We start from the raw sequence: 25,102 nt of genomic DNA on the forward strand, positions 1-25,102 counted from the left end.
CCCTGACAAACTCTGAGAGTGCTGACCAATCCCAGTGAAGAATTACACTCTCATTTGCTTCTTCCCTCAGGGCAGTCAACCAGTCTCTCACCTTTTAAACTCTCCAGGCAGGTGTCAATCTCTCTGTCCCCTCACCTCAGGCTTCAGGGACACAAGTTAAGCTCTCCAAGTTGTGTTTCTAAAACGCCTCTCTCTCAACTTGAGGTGAAAGGGTTAGGGAAAAGGTTTCTATAAGCCTTTTATACCCACAGTTAAGTGAGGGATTCAAGAGTAACCAGCAGGTTTCCAGCCACTGGCTTTGTACATCTTGGTCACCTCACTTTGATGTGTTGTTGCTATTTTCTTTGCATTTCAACTGGAACTTCTATTTTAACATATTGTAACACCAGCAAAACCCACTTAGAAATAGAAATGAGAAAGTATTTCCACTCATAATTGTGACCCAAAAAAATCATAAAGTACTTAGAATAACTTTGATGAGAAAGGTCCAGGACTTTTATGTAGAAAATTATAAAACTTTAATGATGATAAATGGTATACGCATATCTAGAAAAAAAAGACCGTATTCCTAGCTGAGAAAAAAATACTATAAAATATTAATTTTCTCAAATATAGTATATAAATAATGTAATTCCAATAAAACTTCAAAGCTTTTGAGCCTGACATAGAGTAATATATATAATAGCAATCCATTAATATCCAGTAAAACTATTTTTTTAAAATGTGAGTGGGAACTAACCTTGCCAGATACCAGAACTCACATTAAACCACTATTATCATTTCCAATGCAGTACTGGCATAATAAGTTATAAATAGGCCAGTAGGACAAAGAGAAAACCCAGTAAAAGTTTCTAATATATATGAGAATACAATAGATGACAAAAATTGATGTCTTTATTCAGTTGCAAGAAAATGTTTTTTTGTAATAAATAGAGCTGGAACAACTTATTCTCCAACTGGGAGAAAATAAAGTTAGGCCTCTGTTATGTACTAAAATAGAATCCAGAATCATTAAAGACTGAAATATAAAATATAAATCAACAAATATCTTAAAACCATATCTTGGAAACTATGTATATAACCTAGGGATGAGGGAAAGGTTCTTAACCAAGACAGAAAATTCTGAAGCTATAAAAGAAAATATTTGGATAATATATAAAATAAATAAATAAATAAATTTTTGAGTTGCAAAAGATACCACGTATAAAGTCATTAGAAAAACTATAGATTTGGAGAAATTATTTGCAATGTGACAGACAAATGATTAATATACTTAATATTCAAAGAACTTTTAAGAATTGTCAAAGTAAACTCAAAAGAAAAATGAATAAAGGATATTGATAAAGATTTCACTGATGAATATGAGATAGCCAACAAGTAAAACAAAAAGGGTGCTCAGGAGCGGCCGGATGGCTCAGTTGGTTAGAGCGAGGTACTCATAATACCAAGGTGGCTGGTTCGAGTCCCACATGGGCCAGTGAGCTGCTCCCTCCACAATTAGACTGAAAAACAACTTGACATTCTGGAAAAAACATACTGTTCCCTAATATTCCCCAATATAAAAAAAAAATTAAAAAAAATAAAGGTACTCAAACTCACTAGTAATCAGGGCAGTGCAATTTAAGTAATCTCTAGACAAGTTACTCTCATCAAACTGTCAAAAACTAGAACAAGTAATGACACCTATTGCTGGAAGGAACGTGACAAAACTATTACATATATTTTTTGATAGAAGAATATGAATTGTTGGAAGATTTTAGAATGAAATCAGGCAGCATGTGGAAATGGCGATTGTAGGAGAATCTGAGGCCGTGCTGGTCATCTACAGTGACTTTCCCTAAGAGGACTACATTCACAAGTGCTACTTCTGAACCTTCATAGCCCTACGGCTACAAACAACCCTAATCCCTGATATGGTCTCAGGCTTAAGGTTGACTGCATTATAGTAATGGCAAGAATTTGTCCTGTTTTCCTGATGACTTGCTCTACTAGTATGCTTCTTCTAGCACGTCTATTGATGAATGTAGTCAACCCAGTATAAACCATCTTGGCATCCTGCACAATATACTTCTAATCAAGGGACTTACTTTACAGAGGAAGAAATAAGGCAACACCAGAAATCCATCAACCAAAAGTTGCTAAGCTTGTAGAAGGGCAAAATCGTCTGTGACAATCCTGCCGGGGCCACCTTTCAGGATCACAGTGCTATCCTGCAAGGTGCCGTGTACGCTTTCAAACTGTAACTGACTCACAGTGCTGTTTGTTCCACAACCATACTACACAGATTCAGAAACCAACGAGTAGAAGGGGGTGGTCCCTCTCCTGATTACTCCTGAAGACCCACTCACAACTTTTCCTCTCTCCATGACTGAGCTCTACTTCAGCAGCTTTGGGCTCCTGAAAGAGGAAAGCTCCTACAAGACAGCCAGCAATGGTCCCACTAAATTGGAAATTTACAACAACCACCTCCCATTTCAGGCTTTTCATGTAACTGCACAAACAGGCACGAAAAGAGTTGAAAGTGTTGCCCAAAGTGACAAATCATAATAGACACATGAAGGAGATGCATGCATTCGTTCAATAAATATGTACAGAGAGCCTGCTATGTGCCGGATACTGTTCCAAATTCTTAGAACACAGCAGAAAACAAAAGTGACAAAATCCTGCCTTCATGAACCTTTCATTCCAGTGTGGAGTGAGACATTCTAGTGAATTGTTGGAAGATATTGAGTGTTATGGGGAAACAAAACCAACAAGTAGAGAAGAAAAAGGGGGAGTAGAAATGCAGGGTAGGGGGATCAGAGTGTTTATAAGATTTAAAGGTTTTTTGGTTTTGTTTTTGTTTTTTTGATGGCAGGACTCACACTCAGATAGATGAAAGGAGCTTTTGGTTACTTGTCACTCCAAACGAAAGGAGAAAGGAAGAATTTTTCGTTACTTGTAGCTCCAAACGAAAGAAGGCCACAATGGGGTGGTACCAGGGCCGGGATACCAGCAAGTAAAGGGCTGGCTGCTTATGTGTGGCAAGCAGGGATCAGGTGAGTTAGGTTTTGAGGGTTCCCTGTGGATTGTCTAATTTGAAGAATGTCATGTGTTCCAGGGCATAGCAGCTGTCCCTGCTGCTGGCCTTGTTGTCTGGTACGTGGGCACAGACGGTTAGGGCCATGTGTTGTGGTCTGCAGCCCAACAGGAAGTGTTTAGGGGTATGGATTTAGCTGCTCAAGAAAGGAACTGACTGCCCTCTAACCAGGGCCTGAAAACTGGGTGAAAAAGAGCATTTTTATGTAATGGCTGTATGTGATGTCAGAGGGGTAGTAGATTGTGGGAGAGGGGTTATCACTTTGTGCAGGATATAAATGATAACTGTCTGACTATTACATTGTTTTGTACACCTGAAACTAATGGGGGGAGAAAAAGCATTTTTAAAATTATGTCACACAGGGGACAGGTGCAATTAAATATGGCCAACAGAGTAGGACAAGGTAAGCCTCAGTGAGAAGGGGAGCTTAGAGCAAACACTGAAGAGGGGAGAATTAGCCAGCAGGTGAGGAAAAGTGTTCTGGCAGAACTCTGGTAATTCTCTAGGTCAAAGAAACTGTGAAATGTGGGTGAGAAAAAATAATTACAGCTTTTTACCACCTGCAACAAAAATTAAACAAATTCTTAATTATGAATGCCAGCAACAAACCACAGTAGTATTATCAGTACCTGTGACTTTGTCACGGAGAGAAATCAGATCCCTTTAGGGCACATCACAATTGTAATACACTATATTAAAACATTTTGTGCTCCTCACAATTTGAAATTGCTGTACTTACCTCACCTGCTGCTAGATCTCGTTGTTTAAGTGCATTATAAAAGAAGCATAATTTTAGTTTAACAAAGTTGTTCTAGTTTATTAACTGCATTTCAAAAGAGTTGATTTTCTTTATAATCCTATGGATTTTAATTAATTTAGAAACATTATTCTAAGGACGGTTCCCATTGATTTCACCAGACTGCTAAAGGGGCTTGTCACGCAAATGTGCGCACGCATGCACACGCACACATACAGAAGGTGTGAGTCTGCTCGGGGTACCACCTCACACATCTAGTGCTAAGAGTTAGTGGGGGCCTCATACAGCCCTAAACAGCAGGCCCCTCCCCCCCATGGCCAGGGCTCCCAGGAATGAGGGCTTACATCATCCTTCCAGGTATACAATCTCATCGGCGGCAGGGCTAGCTGAAAGTAAGGAGAATGTGGAAGGAAGAATTTAAATTTGCTTCCCCTGCATGAAAGGAGAGGGCATTCAAGGAGAAAGGTTATAATATCAGAAGTGACCTTCTGACCACTTCTGGAAATAAGGACTGTAGTTCTGGGGTTGCCTTCCATGCATGTGCTCTGAGATCCACGTCCCAAACACGTGCAAACTACACTTTTTGCTGCCAGAGGAAGACCCTGTCAGGAGACTGGAGGACAGGAGGGAGAGGGAAGCCAGGGTATTTCTCTCCCTACCCCTGCTTCTGCTGGCATAGCTCTCAGCATCTGTATCTACTGTTGGTGCCAGGCCTCCCACCCACAGACCTATGTCCTGATTAGCAGCACCAGTGACAGGGCCAGCTTCCTCCAGGTGGTCTGGCAGTGGGGCTTTTTATAACACCATGTCTCCCCTTTGTCCTTTCTGCCAGAGCAGTTGGTGGCTCCTTTCAGTGGTTCTGCTGTTGCTTGTCCCTGGGTGACCTTACCACCCCGTTTGTCTTTCATGTTCGCGCGTTATAATTATCTCCCTATATCAAGTTCCTTCCTTTGGACTACTTCTCGTGGACTGGAATGAGCAGGAAACCACAATAGCATTAGCAGTATCTTTGATTTTGTCACCAAGAAAAGTCACAAATACTTCTATATCATCACGGTTGTCATATGCAGCCTGGTCTCTATGTAAAGTATGTTGAGACTTGTTCTGTAACAGGACAATATCACAACATAAAATGAGGAGGAATGGACAGTGTGCAGAGATCTTGGACTTGGAGCAAAATGGAATAAAAGAAAAGACTTTAAGAAGACTCCATTTTTGAAAAGAGAGTGACTTTTAAAAAATTATGTTTGGGATTGTTGCGTAATATTAGAAGGAAAATTTGTTTATCTTGTTATTGAGGTGTAATTGACATATAACATTATATTAGTTTCAGGTGTACAACATAATGATTCCATATTTGTATATATTATAAAACTATCTCCATAATAAGTGTACTTAACATCCATCACCATACTTACTTTTCTTGTGATAAGAACTTTTAAGATCTACTCTCTTAGCAATTTTCAAATATGCAATACAATATTACTAACTATAGTCACCGTGCTGTATATTACATGCCCGTGACTTGTTTAGTTTATAATTAGAAGTTTGTATCTTTTGATCCCCTTCACCCATTCCATCCCACTTCTGGCAACCACAAATCTTTTCTCTGTGTGTATAAGCTCAGTTTTCTTTTCTTTTGGTTTAGATTACACATATAAGTGAGATCATATGGCATTTTGTCGTTCTCTTTTTTTTTACTTAGGGGTGGCAATGGTTAGTAAAGTTACATAGATTTCAGGTGTACAATTCTTTAACATATTATCTATGTGTCACATTGTGTGTTGACCACCCAGAATTAGTTCTCCTTCCATCACCATATTGTTTGTCTTTCTCTGTCAGATGTAGTTTATTTAGCATAAGTCCTTCAAGGTTTATCCATGTTGTCACAAGTTGCGAGATTTCCTTCTTTTTAATTGCTGAATAATATTCCATTTATAGATAGATGATAGATAGATAGATAGATAGATAGATAGATAGATAGATAGATAGATAGATGATAGATAGATATAGATAAGTGATGATATATCGAATTTTCTTTATCTATTCCTCCATGGATACTTAAATTGTTTCCATATCTTGGCTTTTGTAAATAATGTTGCAGTGAACATGAGACTGAGTGTATCTTTTCAAGTTAGTATTTTTGTTTTCTTCAGATAAATAATCAGAAGTGGAATTGCTAGATTAAATGGTTAGTTCTATTTTTAATTTTTGAGAAACCTCCATAAGGTGTTTTATAGTAGCTGTACCAATTTACATTCCCACCAACAGTGCCCAAAGGTTCTCTTTCTTCAACAACCTCACCAACACTTGTTATTTCTTGTATTTTTTATTTATTCATTTATTTATTTTTATTTTTTTTATTTTTTTAGGAGGGCGCAGCTCACAGTGGCCCATACAGGGATTGAACCGGCATGCTTGGTGTTATCAGCACCAAGTTCTAACCAACTGAGCTAACTGGCCACCCCTTCTTGTCTTTTTCAAAATAGCCACTCTAAAAGGCGTGACATGATATCTCATTGTGGTTTTCATTTGCATTTCCCTGATGATTAATGATATTAAGCACCTTATCGTGTACCTGTTGGCCATCTGTATGTCTTCTCTGGAAAAATGTCTATTCAGTTCCCCTGATAAATTGATTGTGCTTTTGCTATTGAGATGTGTGAGTTCTTATGTATTTTGCATATCAGTCCCTTATCAGATACATGATTTGTAAATATTTTCTCCCCTTTGGTAGGTTGCCTTTTCATTTTGTTGATAGTTTCCATTGCTGTGCAGAAGCTTTTTAGTTTGATGTAGTCCCACTTGTTAATTGTTGCTTTTGTTGCCTTTCCTTTGGTGTCAAATCAAAAAAAAAAAAAAATCATCCCCAAGACCAATGGCAAGGAGCTAAGTGCCTATGTTTTCTTCTAAGAGTTTTGTAGTTTCAGTCTTACAGTGAAGTCTTTAATCCATATTGAGTTAATTTGTGTGTGTGGTGTACGATAGTGGTCAGTTTCATCGTTTAGCATGTGGCTGTTCAGTTTTCCCAACACCGTGTATTGAAGAAACTGTCCTTTCCCCATTGTATATTCTTGGCTTCTGTGTCATAGAAGGAAGTTTTGATTTGAAAATGCAAGTACAAGAAAAATGATGAATCTATGAGAGGTATCTATTGAGTATGGTGTTATGTTTTGGTTTGGGTTTTGGCTACACAGCACCTGAACTTTTTTCCTACTCATGTGTGCATACATGACCTAGCATAGGCCATTTGGTACTCTCCCCAGGATTTAACTGCTAAGAAAATGGTCCAAAGACAGACTGGTATTTAGAAATTATTTGTAGCTGAGGTGGCCACATGGCTGTTTCCAGTCTTAGAGATGCCAGCAACTGCATTCTGACAACACTATTCACACGATGTGAACTTGGCTATGTTTGAGGTGTCTAAGTTCTTTTATTTCTGCATATTTTTCCTGCTGGTTCTCCAGTCTTCCTATTGATTCTATGAGCTGGTCAATCACCAGCCCACCAATTCCTTTCCTGCTTAAAATAGCCAGAATTTGTTTCTCTTGCCTGTACCAAGAAACCTAATAGATAAAGTTTTATTCCAAATATTTCATGCCATAGCAAGAAAAATATTTTGATTTGCTATATTTCCTTATTGTTGTTTGCCTACTGTATGTCTAACTCTTAATCTTCAGTCATTTTTTTATAGTTTTATTATATACTATTATAGTTTGCTTTAGGCACCTGCTCCCAATTAGTACATGAAGTCTTGGGGCTATTATATATAACAAGGTCTTTTCCATTCAAAAATAATACTACAATATAATTTTAAACTTCACATGTTATGGCTGATGATTTTTCTTTATTTTATTAGCAGTGTCACTTAAATCGTCTCTCATGCGCTCTAACCAAGTGAGTCACCCGGCCGCCCTGGAGTCGAACCAGCAACCTTGCAGTTTGAAAGCAAGCACTCTAACCAACGGAGCCACCCAGCCATTCAGTAGTTGAGAGTCGAACCAGCAATCTTGTGGTTGAGAGCACATGCTCCTACCAACTGAGTCATCCGGCCACATAGGAGCTCAGCTGCAGCTCGTTGTCTTCATTCTAATTGCAGAGGGTGCAGCTCCATGACCCATGTGGGAATCAAACCGGCAGCCCTGTTGTCCAGAACTCATGCTCTAACCAACCGAGCCACCGTCCGCCCTATATTTATTAATTTCTTAACTGAAAATCCACTGGCATGAAGAATCTTATGAGTTAGGACTGAGGAAAGTGTTCCAAACATATCAGTTCTGGAATATTCCATGTGTGGAATATCTGGAAATTTTACTTTATTACAATAAACTACAAAGTATATTTAATCCAGTATAAATCTGCACTGTTTTGTGATGTGAATGATAGAAATACATGATACCATTCTCAAATTTTATGTCATAAGCTGTTATGCAGATATTACAGTGTGGCTCATGTTCGGGATCTTTTGTTTGTTTTGACATTTCATGGTACTATAAAGATCCTATCATTATCTTGTTTAATTTAAGCAGTACTTTGATAAGCCAGAAGATGGCACTAATTTCTAAGAATTATACATCTAAAAAGAACATGCTACTTCAGATTCTGATCATTTATCATTTCTTCTGCTGGTGGGAATGATGATACATTTTCATCAGTTTTCTTATCTTAATGTAAAATTCTGTTCTTAACTTTTCTCCAACAGATCAAGAAGTGAGAATTGTAGGAATTATATACCTACATAGAATGTTTGACTGATTTAGTATAAGCAGGAATTGGCAAACAACCAATGATATTTATTTCGTGTTTTTACCTATGGCTAAAATAAATATTATATACCCATTTGAAATGAGAGCTTGATTTTTTTTCATGAATTGAGTATCATCTTGGTTCAGAAAGAATAGGTAAGTGTGTTTTCTGTTTAAGCCACCTATTAATATTACTGGCAGTAACACCTCAGAAGAGGCTTATTTCTATTTCTTTAAATGAAAATCACATTTGTAAGTTACCACTTCTTTTTATTTCTAGATGATAATGCTGGCTAGTATGGAAGCCTGTTCAGCAACAGGAGCCTGTTCAGCAACAAAAATAGAAACAACAATGATCACTTACATGGTTTTATAACCTAATTGCATTTGTGCAGATATTGAACTAAATCTATTGCTATCTTACTAAGAAGGTAAAAACAAAGAGAGAGGAAGGATGTTTATACTCAAATCTACAAAAGAAAGCTGGAGTGGCAAGCATTGGTCTTGTATTTTTGCAAATATATCCATCTGCCTAAGGGTATATTAGTTTTCCTGACAAAGTTAAATGTATATTTTTGAGGTACTATATGCTGCTGAACACTATGCTTGCAAAACTGGCATACTGGAATCTTCAAAATCAGCAGTTTCCCAGGGAAAATCCATCTACCATCTGTTTGCTTCATTAAAATACATAATAGAGGAGGAAGAACTGAATTGGATTTTCACTAACTCAGTGCTCCCTGGTGTCCACTCTGCTGAGGTTATATACGAGTACAGCAGCCTGTATAGAAAACAGAATCCAAGTAAAACTCAAACAGTTTTTTGTCTTTTGTATTTATAACAATAGAGCAATGAGCTTTATTTTTAAAAAATAGGACATACAAATGGCAAATAGACATATGAAAAAATGCTCAACATCACTAATCATCAGAGAAATGCAAATAAAAACCACAGTGAGATATCACATCACCCCAAGTCAGAATGGCTTTCATCAATGAGACAAATAGTAACAAGTGTTGGAGAGGCTGTGGAGAAAAAGGAACCCTCATACACTGCTGGTGGGAATGCAGATTGGTGCAGCCGCTAGCTATGGAAGGCAGTGTGGAGGTTCCTCAAAAAATTACGACTAGAATTACCATATGACCCAGCAATTCCTCTCCTGGGTATCTACTCAAAAAATCTGAAAACATTTATACATAAAGACACGTGTGCTCCAATGTTCATTGCAGCTTTGTTTATGGTGGCCAAGATATGGAAACAACCAAAATGTCCTTCGACAGATGAAGGGATAAAGAAGTTGTGGTATATATACACAATGGAATACTATTCAGCGGTAAGAAAGGATGATATAGGAACATTTGTGACAACATGGATGGATCTTGAAAGTATAATGCTAAGAGAAATAAGTCAGAAAAAGCAGAGTACCATATGATTTCACTGATATGTGGTGTATAAACCAAAACCAACAAAAGAACAAGACAAACAAATGAGAAACAAAAACTCATAGACACAGACAATAGTTTAGTGGTTGGTTACCAGAGGGTAAGGGGGGTGGGGGGTGGGAGATGAGGGTAAGGGGGATCAAATATATGGTGATGGAAGGAGAACTGACTCTGGGTGGTGAACACACAATGGGGTTTATAAATGATGTAATACAGAATTGTACACCTGAAATCTATGTAATTTCACTAACAATTGTCACCCCAATAAATTTTAAAAAATAGATTTAAACAAGATAATTTATGCTGAAAACAATATATGTTTTCAAGAATTCTTTAACGAACTCAAGGAACTTTTTTCAAGTCTATATTGTACAATTTTAAACAAGATTGTGAGGAATCATACACATATTTTGTAGTGTAAAAGCCAAAAATTTCTGTCAAAAACTATCCATTGCCCCAAGAAATATATTTAGTATTTTTAGTTTACAAGTTACAAAAGACATTATCAAATAGTAAACAGGAAACAATGTTTCTAAGATAAAACTTATGAAATTTCATTATACTTATTCAACTTAATTATGAAAAACAACTGATTTGTCAAGTTGGGAGTTTCTATCTTGATTTTCAGTATCAGTATGTAATATATTACCTAAATTTTTGCCCACATTAGAAGAATTAAGATTCTAATATCTTTGCAAACATCCAGGAACATTTTTATTATAAACATTTTTTTAGAAACAAATGACTAGAAAAATACCAAAGGAAAAAAAAATTAAACAAGCAATGATTAACATTGGTAATCATGTAAAATTCTATTTCCCAACTTCATTGAATAGCTCCAATTTTTCTCTTTGTTACACAAGAACAGAACAGTTAAGATACTAGGTAAACGAACACACACAATGCAATATATAGATGATGTATTATAGAATTGTACACTTGAAACCTATATAATTTCACTAACCAATGTCACCCCAATAAAGTTAATAAAAAAGATTTGACAGGAAAAGATAATGTGAATATATTTGTTATTATATGTAATATATATGTTAAAAACAAATATGTGTCAGAAACATAAATATAAATATATATGTCAGAAAAACAGCATAAATACAGAGGGTACCAAAAAATGCATACATATCTTAAGAAAGGAAAACCATTTTAAAATTGTAATACTCAATGTATAATGATAACAAAAGATGAATACAAGTTACGTTTGACTTCTGCAATTACAAGACGTGCTCGAAGTGGTTACCATCAGTGTCCAGACACTTCTGATTATGGCGAACTACTGCTTAAGCAACGTTGACCAAAGTGTCCACCTGTATACATTTTTTGGCACCCCCAGTATCTATGTCACTATCTTTTCAACACTATGTTAAGCCCTTTATAAGTATCCATTCAACCATTTGAAAAATATGTATCCCCTACACACTTGAGCCAAGCACTATTACATGTCCTGGAGTTCGTGAAGGACAGGCAAGCTCTCCACCCTGATGGGACCTACAGTCTAATTGGGGAGAGAGACAATAAATAGCACATAATGTAATTAGGCTGTGGTAAGCAACGCAGGTTAAGGAACTAGAAAGTGATGGAAGTAAAGGGAGATTAATAGTTTAATAGAGTTGTCAGAGAAGACCCCACTGAAGAGGGGCCACTTGAGCAGAGTCCTGATGGAAGTGAGGGAGCACGCCATGCATCTTTTGGGGAGAATATTTTTCAAGCATTGGAAACTAAAAGAACAGATGCCTTGAGCTGGCCGCACGTTTGGTTTGTTTGAAAAATACAAAGAAGTTAGCATGTTTGGAGCAGAATGAACAAAAAGAAGTGGATGTAAAATAAACTTGGAGAGTTGAGACTTCAGGCTATGCTAAGAAGTGTTTTTTGTTTGTTTGTTTGTTTGTTTTTACTTATTATGGCTTCAAATTCAAGGGAAAACACTGGAGGACTTTTAATATGCAACTAATATTTAAAAGACTGCATTCCTATAATATGGAAAAGAGACTATAAGGGGACAGAGGTGGCAAAGGAGACCAGTTAACAAGTAAATATAGTAATCCAAGCTAGAGAGAATAGTGCATTGAATTTTGGTGGCATTAATGGAGGTGGTGAGAAATAGTGGGATTCAAGATATACTCTGAAGATGAGATTAATAGGATTTACCAGTTAACTGGTTGAGGTGGTAGGGAGAGAGAAACAATTTAGGATGACGACTATTTTTTGTTTTGAACAAAGACAGTGAAGACTGGGGAAGAGATTTGGTTTGGAGAGAAGGGAGGGTATTGGGTTGGAAAGAAAGCTTATAAAGATATGAGAATAAAGAGTTCTGTGTTATATATGATGTTTGAGATTCCTATTGGCCATACAACTGTATGCCATTTATCTAATAAGTAGTTGGATATATGAATCTGGAGCTTTGGAGGTGTGGAAAGAAGTCAAGGATAAAGACTATTACTCAGGAGTCTTCTTCCTGCAGACGGTACATGTCATGAAATAGAGAATGATGGTAGATGGAGACAACTAGAAGCAAAGGAGAGTGAGGGGAAGCTGTTCAAAGTAGGAAAAATATTAAGAGAGTACAATGTAATGGAAACCAAGTAAAGAAAGCATTTCAAGAGAGTAAAAATAATCAACTGTGTCCGCTGCTCCTTAGACACTGAAGAAGATAAAAACAGAATTGACATTAAATTTAGAAAGGTGGTGGTCACTGGTGACCTTAACATAAGAAGTTGCTGAGAAAGGATAGAGAAGATAACCTGATCGAAATGAAATCACGAGTGAATGGGTGGTAACAAATTGAAAGAGTCAATACATATACCCTTCAGAAGAATCTTGCTGTAAGGATGAACAGAGAAACAAGGAGTGACGAGAGAGGAATGAGGAGTAGAGGAAAGCAGGTTTTTGTTTTTGTCTTTTTCCGATGGAGCTATTCTAATATCTTTGGTGTTGAAGGAAATGATTGAACAGAGAAGAAGAATTTGGTGTCTCCTTGGAAATAAGAATCACTGAAGTCACACCCTTGAGTAAATAAGAGGTGGACCCAATACCCAGGCAGAGTCAGCCTTATAACCAGAAGGAAGGCAGAACACATGGATCAAAATGAAAAATTCGAGGGTGGGAGCATTTGATGGTGGAAGGATGAGGTAGTTCTCTGTTCTGAGAGTTTATTTTTCTCAGTGAAATAAGAAGCAAGATCATTAACTGAGAGAAGACGAATATTAGATGTTAGAGGGGGAAACAGGAGGTACAAGTTAGTTACCTTAGAGACTGGAAGGTGACTTGACTAGGGAAAGGCAGGGCTGCAGAGCTGGTGCAAGAGGTTTGCCAACTTGAGATTTGTGGTGATCTCAGGTATGTTGCCTTCAGCCACATACTTTTCTCACTCATCAGGAAAAGTTAGGTCCTCTTACTGTTCTCATTTTACAGCTGAAGAAACTAAAACAAAAAAAGCAAGGTCACTCGCCCAAGTTTACATAGAAAGCAAGGAAATCCAGAATCAAGTCAGAGCTGGCTGGCTACAGTGGCCTCCCTTCAATCACTATGAAATACAGTAGCTCATGTCTTACTGCCAGCCAGAAGCTTCAGAGGGCATCACTGAACACAGAGTAGAAGAGAAGGTGTTCCATTATCTGAGCTCTTGATATGTCTTCTTCCCACATCCCAGTGGCTCATCTTGGTCACTTCTATACACAAAACTTCAGTAATTCAGATTAAGCGAATGCACTACAGAATATGTTTAAAAGAAAAAAAAAACATACAATGACATTTAAAACAATAATGCCTTATTTCTCTGCCCTTAATAAGAATGAAAAAAAAAATTGCCTTAGTAAATTTTCTAGAAGAAAGAAGTTATACCCTTTGTGGTTATTTTTGCTAAAATGTGCTCTGCAAGCATGACATAGCATGCTGTGCAAAGACTCTACATTGAGCCTACAGCATAGCACTAGATTATAGAAAAGATTATGACACTCTCCTTTCATTGAAGGTTTGTAGAATTTTTAATAACCTTAGATGATGCTGAGATACATAAGGCTTTTTGACTGCCTGAAATGTGCTGAGACTGTTGTTAGTGAATTTGCTTACTTTTTCCACTCACTAATTAATTTTTAGTTCAGATCCCAGCATCCCCCTTCCTTCCTCTTGTTCCTACTCCATTGCTGTGTAACTTTAAAAGAACTTAGGAAAAAACACATAAATTCGCATATGGAAGCCATGCGGCAATAAAGAATTACAAAGGAAAAAATACATTTAATAGCCGTAAAATATTCCCATTACAATCTGTTCAGTCTCCTGATGTGATGACGGCCGATGTTCCCAGAAGCCTGATCTGGATTTGTGTAATAGAGTAATCAAATTAACCAAATGTTGCCTGGTTAAAGATCATAAAGAGATTACTTTAAAGACTTGGAAACAATCAGTTGTAAGGTTGAAAGTCTTTCGTCTCCTACTCAGGGTCCCTCCGTTTTCTCCTGAGAGATCGCGTGATGGACAGCTTAGATGAGGACACAGAGAGCTCTTAGCAATGGGTTAGACATTGTTTCACTCCTTCTCCTGATTCCTAATTCTCCCTGGAGGGGCCCTACCATTTTACAGGTTGAAAGTTACCGAAAGATAAAGCCCCTAGATGTAAGTCACAACTAAGGGTTTAGAAATGAAACTTACCTGCCAAGTGACACGTGGTTCTTTCTGAAGTGCTATTCAGTAAAAATACACTGTGAACTGCCTATGTAATTTTGTTTTCTAGTAGCCACATTTTTTACAATAAAAATAAACAGGTGAAATTTATTTTAATATTTTATTTTACCCAATATTTAACGCATATAAAATAGTATTATTAATAAGATGTTTTACATTATTCTCCCCACACTAAACCCATCTCAGTCATGCCTGCTTATAGTTCAAATGCTCAATAGCCACATGTAGCAAGTTGCTATGTGATTGTACAGCATAGCCTTAAATTAAGAAATGCCACGCATATGACAAATCCATTCCTGTGGGCATTGCTATCTTCAAGTTTCAATATACATTGTACTTCTTTTTAGTAGTATAAAATTGTGTCATAAACTTAAGGATGATTGGATGCGAGCATTGATAACATTGTTTAACTATTTAGATAAATATCACACCATTACCTTTTGCAATGAGTTACCCATAAATTTTCTTACATTTACAATTCAGTATAACCTTAACTCGTCGTCATATTTCTTGATATCATCAAAGATATGATGGTCAAAATATCATCATATTTCTTGATGTCATTTTCATTTTGACCAAAAGTTGGTCTTCCAGCTCGCTCCATCAAGTCTGAACTTCACATTTCATCACCAGAGTGATATTTCTAAAAGACAACCTTGGACCTGGATCCAAGATGGCAGAGTAGATAAACACTGTGCCTGCATCCTTCCATGAACACATTAAAATTACAACTAAATTATAGAATAATCAACCCGAAGAACCATCTGAAGTCTAGCCAAACAGAAGTCCTATAACTTATAATGTAAAGATACCACATCAAGACTAGTAGGATGGGTGGAGATGCAGAATAGGCCCCAAATCTCTGTGTGGCAGTTGAGAATCAGGGGATATCTCGGTCATGGAGGTTCCCCCTAGAAGAGCGAGGAACCCCAATCCCCCACACCAGACTCCCCAGCCCTGAGTATTGGTGATAGAAAGAGGAGCCCCCACAACATCTGACTGTGAAAAATAGTGGGGATTCCGACCATCCAGGTGGGATGAAAGGTTGTGGGAAACCCATATGCCCTCTTAAATGGTCCACACACAGACTCACTCACTCACAGGCACTCACCTGGGCTCCAGCAGAGGGATGGTGACTTAGGGGGTGACAGATTCTTATGGGGGCAGACTGAGGTATGTGGCATTGGAGCAAGGGCAGGAGGATAGTCACTGTTTTTCCTGTGAGGGGTCTTCCTCCCATGCAGCCGGCATGCAGGTGCCATCTTTCCTGTGTTGAGCCCTCCCTGCAAAGGCCAAATCTGAATCTGATTGGCCTAGTGAGCTCTGCTGGGACCCGACCCACCTCACCCATTGCCAGAGGCACTTTCTTGTGAGCAGCCAGACCCTCTGACATTGTACTCTTTCCTAGAAAATTATCGGAGTCCATAGGCCCCAGCCAGGCTGCAACTGGCCTTGGTGTGCCCTGAGACTTTTGCTGAGTATCTCCAGGCTGAAACTAATGGGGTACTCCTGAAACTAATATAATATTGTATTTTTTTATATTATATATAGCGATATTTTTAATAAATTTATATTATATATAGCGATATTTTTAATAAAAATCTTTAAAAAATAAATAAAAGGCAACCTTGATCATTGTCAAACTATTCAAACATTATGGAGCGAATATAAAACTTTTTATAATTTGACCCCTGACTATCTCATTTCATTTGCTTGCACTCTTCCTTTTTATACTTCACTCAACAATTTATGAACTCCATGAGTTTCCTGAGTATGACATGTTCTTTTGGCTTCCCCACCTTAGAACATGCTATTCTTTCTACCTGAAATGCCTTTTTCTTTTTGTGTGCCGGGTGAGTTGCTGCTCATCAGGCAAGCCTCAACTTTCAGTCTAGTTCTGTTAAAGAAATTTTTTGACCCCACATTAGTTCCTTGAGGGTAAGGATTGTGCTTTATTATCTTTGTGCCACCAGCATCTAGTACTAGGTCTGACAATGAAATACACATGATGTATTTGTTGATACAACCTAAATGTACTAAAGCTTTAAGTAGACTCAGTTGTAAATTATTAACAGGAAGAAATGTCTAAAGTCATTCCATATTTTAGTATTAAATTCAATTGAATTCTGTTTTCACTGTTTCTAATGCCAACATTAAAACATTCAATAGTTTTATTTTGTTTCAATTCCATTATATTTCATTTCCCTGAACCACCCTATCTGTAGAACTACTGAAAGTGAAATACTTGTTGGAAAGAGTCATATTATCTCTGGAACACAAACCATAAGTTACTTCATTAGATACAAAATAAATATAAAAGTTCTCAAAATCCTACTTCAGATTCTGGTGAGTTTTGAGGGGGAAAAAATTACACTTAATACACTTATCCTAGGTCACACATCCCAAAGAATAAACTGAGGAGATTTTAATTTTAAAATGAAGTATTCAACTTATTCCACACAATTACTCTAGTTGAATATTTATATGAAACAAACAGAAATAAAGCCTCTGATAACTAGAATCATTGTTCCCAGAATAGCACAATTATTTCCTATATGAACAATTACAACCAGACATAACAAGCTCTTTTGTTTTAACTGTTAGATACCAGAGTGAGGATATTTCTTAAGGCTTATAAAAATTCTAGTTTTACAACTTCCCAGGAGAGCCAACATCTCTTGAGAAGAAAAGAGCAATATGAGGTAATCAAGACAAGCTCTCCTTTCCTCTAGCAAACTGTCTTGAACCAATAAAAATAGATGCTAGGAACATCCTTTAATCTAGGAATCACATCCATACCAGAAAGGGATGGGGGTCAAAATTCCCCTTCCTTTTTCCTGTGGTCCCCTTGGCGTGGGGAAATAAAAGCCAGTTGGGACTATTTCTGAAGGAAACAGAGCAATGAAAGAGAAAAATTGGTTAAAAGATTAGAGGCAGTACAAAAAGAGAAGCTAGCTGACTAACAGCACCTCTCAAATTCTATTTTGCCTACACTGGTCCTTGAAGTTCTGTTTTTTACCATTTCCTATTTCTACCAAATATCCCTGCAATTCAGGCGTATTGAAACCCATGCTTTCACTATCAAATAAGCATCTCAACCGAGTAGGGATGAACATGTCTTTTAGACAATGGTCCCTCCCAATATGATGATGGAAACTGATCGATTTCCTTTCCATGTCTTGGCTTTTCTATTCCTGACCTATGGCTTCAGCTAGTATAAAGGTGCAAGATCAGAAAAGCGGTGAGTTCCTCTCTAAGTCACAGCCAGGATTTGGATGCCAGTACAAGTTTACAAAGCACCTGAGCAGATACTTTGACTGCCAGGGATCCATTTCTAAAATTAACCTTCGGAATGTGAGGTTTTTGTTTCTTAAGTAAATTCTTCACTACGTAGAAAGGGTATGTGAGTGAAAGGGTATACACAGGCTCTCAAAACACTGTACTTCCTTTCTTCTGGTTTTGAAATTCCCTGTTGAGTCACTTAGTTGCTCAGTGTTGAGGGCACTGAGGTAAATTAATGTGAGAGTCAACAGACTATCTGGCCAGATGCATCAACAAACCACAACCCTCCTTTTACAAGTACACGTACAGGTTTATTTTAACATTTGGGTTTGGGTTTTTCCACAGCTATTAATATTGCCCAGCCCAGGTTCCGTGGCACTGATGCCTTTGGATACATTTTATTCCTGGCTTATTCACGGACCCCAGACATCGGCTTCAATTATGAATTCCACTTGAAGTTTCTGCTGGCAAACAATCACTCGGCACTGCAAAATAGCTTAATATTTTTCACTGGACAGAAGGGTCTTGGTAAGATTAATTGAACCCTCTAGGACTTGCTGAACTCGCGTAAGAATACTTGAGAGAGTCTTCAGGTATGCTGTAATTGGCTGTGGATGAAGGAGACGTTTGCCTAGATGCAGCGCCCTCCTGTTTCTTGCCTCTAGCATGTTCCTTGTGGTTCAAAGTCTTCAGCAGTTTCCTGACCTTTCCCGTAACCCTGTTCATACCAGGGCTACTTCATAATCAAGAGCAAGAATTCCTGCAGGCAAACGTGAGGGCAGAGCAGGAACCAAGTCACCTGAGAAGTGAGCTTATTGTCTTGTCCTTCCCTCTGTTTCTTTCTCTTTCCATAAAGGAGAGAAGGGAAATTCTCAGAAGGAACATCATTTTACCAAGCTTTGTGAAATGGGAATGGTTGCCATCAAAGAAAACCATCCCAAATTAAAGGAGTAAGAAATGAAGAAAGTACTTAGCCTGTGACAGAGTTACTCCAGTGCCCTAGAATTGGTGGAAAGTCACCTTATAAGTTAAATTTGTCTGTCTGAAGTAGAAACCGGTTATGCATGTGTGGGATCAAGGAGACACACATATATTTTACTCCCAAGTCAGCAATTCAATAGTTAGGCAGTTAATCACTTACCTTCTCTGAGCTCAGTGTCCTCATCTGTAAAATCAACCTGTTACCCCGAAATAAAGACTTTTCTCTAAACAGCCAGTAGTCCTGTTGTGCTAGGGTAAAGAACATATTCTGTTCTTCTCAACTCCCCGGCAACTCCTAATACATAGCACTGGTTTCCATATTATCACAAGTCTGAAAGGAGCCCTCACACAAGGGAAGTACAGTGTCAGCCCCACCACCCTCACACCTGCGAGGATAGGGAACACTGTCATGTGAAGTGCTACTCCTTCCACCTCTGAAATCTGCTCGAATCTCTTCCCCAGCTCTATTGCTGAGACCTCATGACCTCCATCTAACTGGGTTTTCTACTGCCTTTTCAAGAGTTACCTTTTTAAAAGGCATATCATCATATTTGAACCTTGCGAAAATCGACCTGTGACTTTGCACGGTGCTCAGAATGAAATCCAAACCTCTCTACCGTGTTCTCAAAGGGCCTTCAGGATCAGGCCTCTGCCTGTGTCTCTAACCGCAACTAGGCCAACTCTCACCATCTCTCTGCTGCTCTCCTACGGATCTTCTTTCAGTGCCTCAATCATCAAGTGCTCTCCTGTCCCAGAGGCTTTCGGTATGCTCTTTCCTCTGCCTTGTCAGGAAATGACTACCAGAGTAGTCAAGAGAGCAGGTTCTGGGGCTTGGCAGTGTAGACTTGAATCCTGTTTCCACCACTTACAAATTATGTGCCAAGTTACTTCAAGTCTCAGTGCCTCCGTTTCCTCGCCTGTCAAATGGGTATAATAATGGTACATTCCCTAGTAGGGTTATGAGAATTAACATAGTTAGTACACGAAAAGCACTTAACATAGCCTGGGACTCAATAAACACAGTAACTTGTATTTTCTCCAGGTGGCCTTCCCAGCCGTCTTTATAAAAATAGATCTTATCTCAACCCATCCAAGTTATTTTCTACCTCAGCTTCTTATTTATTTCCTCCAAAGCCGTTACTTCAATTTATAATTTTTAAATCTATTTTCAGAGAGTTTTTTTTTTCTGTCTCCACTATGAGAGTGGGAGCTCTGTGTGGACAGAGACCAAGTCAGTCCTGTTTGACTTCCTATGCCCACACTTACCACACTGCCTGACACATACTCAGCCCTGAATGAATAAATAAAAGAACCACAATAAGAACGGATAACTGGATGCTATATGGATCGGCAACACCATTGCACGCAGGTGCTTAAAAAGTATCTATGATTAGGGGTTCCAGTTCAGATGCCACCCTCTCCATTATGGTTTCCCCAGTGGTTACTCCCACTCCTTTGGTGAAATCGCCTTTTCCTGAGCATTCATCGTCTGCCCTGCACTGAGGGCATAGACCCTTTATCACAGACTCTGGTTGGCTAGATTTCTCTCCTCATGCATAGAAACAGTGTCCCAGTTCTCACTATATCAAATACAAAGCCTCTGTCAGGTGGTTTTAATAAATAATCTGTTGAATGACTGCCCGAAGGCATGGAGGAAAGAAGGGAAGGAAGAAGAAATTCCTAACCCTCTTTAATCCTCACACACTTTATCATATGTTTATCAATGATATCCTTTTCATTAGGAGAAAAAAAAAAACCCAGCAAATGAAAAATTCAAATGAGCAATACAGACCCAGGATCTATCTTACTTTAAAACAGATCTTCTAAATCCTGAAAAACTGAGAGAGGAAGGATCCAGGCTATAAACACTTGGTCCATGAAAATGCTGCCACCAAATAATTCTTCAATACTCTTCTACTAAAGACTCCTTAAAAATTTGCTAAACAATCAAAAAAAAATTTTTTAAGCAATGTTTTGGCCACAGCATTTCTAAATTGTGGAATCTTGTGACATTTTCTAGTCTTCTCTAGTCATCCAGCTTGTATTTATGCAGATGAATGCTAATTCTTCACTTGCATTTTTAGGTTGGTAGCATGGTTAAATAAAGGCTAGATTTAACAGGTAGACCCATTGTGGAGCTCTAGTTTCTAATTAGTGAAAATGAGAGATCTGAAACATGCAATTCCACATTGTGCCACCTGAGGGAGCAAGAACACCAGCTAAAAAATGCAAGCGGCACAAAAGAGCTTTTTAAGGCAATGCTTTTCCAAGTGGGACCTCTTTACACCTGCATCAGAATCATACGAGGGTGTCTGTTAAAGCACTAATTCCCAGGCTCTCTTGAATCAAAATATATAATTTTATCAAGCACATTAGGTGCTTTTTATGTAACTAATAATTGAGAACAACCATTCAAAACTTCTAGGGTCCAGCTAAATCAGACCATATATGGGGATGGACTAAGATATGTAATTACTGCCCATAATATCATATGTAGGGATGTTCATCAATTTGTACAACATAAAGTCATTAATTAAGGAAATGCATATTCCTTTAAAACACATTATTGTGGTTAATATTAACCACACAGTTTAAAATTATCTAGTCTACATAAGAAACTATGATCCAAGTGTTATTTTTAAGAGTGTTAGCTCCACATTTAGGTATTATTCTTATCGTTTTGTAACATCAATCTCTGACCTGCATACTGACTGTTACTACGAAATTACCATTCCATATGCTGCCTTTATCTTTCTTAGGTTGAAAGATGAACAAAGCCACAATGTTTATACAATAATTTGAAATATAAGCCATCCTCTAATTTCTGACATATCTACATAAAACGACAAGGGACCTTCATTCCTCCAGCACTGATTATACTTTTCCCTGAGTCTCCCTAAGCTGAACAGATTTTTCCACATTTTATTCTCATTGAACTCCCTGGAAAAATTACCCTGTCAAACATTTCAGCTTCACTTGTGATTTTAACTTAATCTAATCCTCTTCCTGTTTCTGCAGTCATATTTGGTATTACCCTCCTTATCTCTTCTTCGTCTCCTACCCTCCACACCCTTATAACATATGTCTTATAGTTTACTCTTCTAGAAATCACCTGTAAGTTCAGCAGTTCACAGATGAATATGTTATCGTCCCTTCCTGTATATAATTTGTTGGCAACTGACATCAAGTCTGCTTCCGCCACAAACCCAGGAGTTATCTGCATATCTCCCTTTTATTCACTTTGACAAATATCCACTGAGAACCTAGATGAGACATTCTCCAAGGTGGTGGAGAGACAGTTATGAACAAGACAGACAAGGTTCTTGTCTTCTCTCCATTTTATCCCCCACATTCTACCAAACACCCAGGTCTGTCCATTTTACCTCCCCCTTATGATCTGTGTGTTCTCCTTCTTGCTTCTCCTCATTGCTCCTAGCTTGTGTGTCACAGACTGTTGCAACAGCAATAGCATCCGTTCCAGTCTCCCTGTGTAGTCATGTCTCTTTTCCCTTCTATTCTCCATTTTGCTACAGGGGACCTAACACATAAGTCCAAACATATCTTGCCTAATCAGCATGCTTCATCATAACATACTACTTTTGCATAATTACACAGATGCTTATCCAGTCCTTGCACAATCTCTCTTTTCCTTCAACCCACTCTACACTCAGCAGGATAAGTGCATGATGCGTCTTGTGTCATGTCACTGTGTCCTCTGCGTTTGCACAGACTGTCCCATCTTCCTGAGCCAGCCACACTTCACTTTGCACCTCCAAAACACTTCTATCCTCTAAGCCTCAGCTGAAAAGATCATTCTTTTTTGAAGTCTTTAACACATCTAAGAAAATTTAAGAATTAATCTCATTGCAGTTTGCTAGAAACAGTTGTATTTCATTATAAATGTCTGGCTGTCTTTGAGAACCACACCATGGCTTTTCTTCTTTTTTTGTCAACAGTGGCTGTGACATAGAAACAATTATTACAGTTTTTGAAAGATTTAATACAAAAATCTATGGTCCCCATGATACTAAAACTTACAATCGATTTAGGGAGGTACAACATCTGTACTTAAAATTTTGTTAATTAACAATACTAAACCAGAGGTCAGAAACTATGGTACACAACATTTATCACAGTGTCTAATACATATCTGGAACACAGATATCATTGGATAAAGAAAAGTATGTAAGTGGTGGAAAAGATGGAATTCAGGAAATAGAAATTTCATCCAGCTGGAACAGTTAGGGAATACGTTCCCTCTAGTGTGTTTCTCATGCCTTTCCTTCAATCCAACCACCCCTTTACATTTAGTGCTATAGCAGCCCTGCTGGCATTCCAAGTTCCAGTCTCTCCCAGTCTGGGACCAGCTCAACAGTTTCATAAGCAGCCAGTGTATTCCATCTGAGACACATCACCCCCATTCACCCTACTTCACAGCTTCCTTGTGCCTGGAACACCTCCTCCAGTTCCTTTCTCCTCCTCCACACGACCCATTCATGCAATGTTCTCTGACAAATTCGTGTCTCCTTATATCCTATCGACACAAAGCCTGTACAGAACTTGGAGCTTACATCCCGTAATTTGGTATCTAATTATATACTGTTTGGTCATTCACAATCACTACTTTGAATCATATGAAGTTACCATTTTCACCAATCTAAAACATTAGAATACTCACAGCTAGGATTATTACATCATATGGAAGTGCATATTTAGCTTTGTAAGAAACTGCCAAATAGTTTTCCAAAGGGCCAGACTGTTCTCCATTAACACTAGCAACGCATGAGAGTTTCAGTTGCTCCACATCTCTGCCAACACTTGGTATTACCAGTCTTTTTATTTTTAACCATGCTAGGGTGCAGTGGTATCTCACTGAGACTTCAATTTGCATTTCACTAATGATTAGTGATGTTGAGTACTTTCTCAAGAGAAAATGAAAACATATGAAAATAAAATCTGTACATAAATGTTCATTGCAACTTTATTCACGGTAGCCAAAAAGTGGAAACAATCCAAATGTCCATCATCTGATGAATGATTAAAATCCACACAATGGGGAAAGAATGATATTTTCAATAAATAGTGGCGGGACAACTGAATAACCATTTTAATGCCACAAAAAGGAAGGAACTGCATATAAGATACATGTAACACCATTGATGAATCCCGAAAACATTATGCTAAGTGAAAGAAACCAGATGCAAAGTAATTCTAATTATATGACTTCCTAGGCAAAACTATCACAGCTGAAATCAGATCAATGGTTGCCTAAGGCTGATTATGGTAGGGAATTCACTGCAAGGGAATATGGGGTTATTTTTTGGGGGGAATGAAAGTATTCTGCATCTTGATTTTGGTGGTGGCCACACTACTGTATGTATCTGTCAAAAGTCATTGAATTGTATACATAAAACATTGGAATAGCAGCAATTTCATAAGCTCAGTCTTGTCCCTCAGCAAGGTTAATCTTACATTCCTTTTAGACAAACCATGCCTTCAGTTTCCTTTGTATCCCCAACTGCATTGTTTACATGATGGGTACTGTATGAGAAATCAATAATCACATACTTATTGATCCTTTCACTAACGGAAAGACTCTCTGTGGACAGCGGTTATCTGGTTAGCTAATAATACTGTGTAGGCATAGATTGATCCGGATTGTAATCAAGAAGTTAGGACCTAAATAAAGGGGAAGGAGAGCCTGTATCATGGTTCACATCAGTCAAATGTAAGTTAAAATCTCAACATTAGCTGGTATTAAAAATGTATAATGCTGTGATAGAATTTCTCAAAAAAGAATATATAACTTCCTGGTTATTTGATCTACGTGCCTAAGCATTTTACGTGCATAGCTTTCTGTCAGTCACCAGTATGGAGGTCTTCTATGTGGTGGTAATTACGAAAGGTTACCTCATATTTCATGCCAAATAATTTCTTGTTTACTTCAAGCCCTTGGTTATTAACTGTAACAGAAATAAGAGCACATAAATATAGCTTGATGTTTTTCTGTGGAAGAAAATGAAATGAATGTCATCTAGAGTACAGAAAAAGAAAAATGAAAGGAGGAGTGTCACAAAAACCGGTCAGCTCAGCCTGTTTTTTATAGAGCCTCAGTGCAGAT

The sequence above is a fragment of the Rhinolophus hipposideros genome (genome assembly GCF_964194185.1).
Source record: "Rhinolophus hipposideros genome assembly, chromosome: 3".
Classification (NCBI taxonomy): domain Eukaryota; kingdom Metazoa; phylum Chordata; class Mammalia; order Chiroptera; family Rhinolophidae; genus Rhinolophus; species Rhinolophus hipposideros.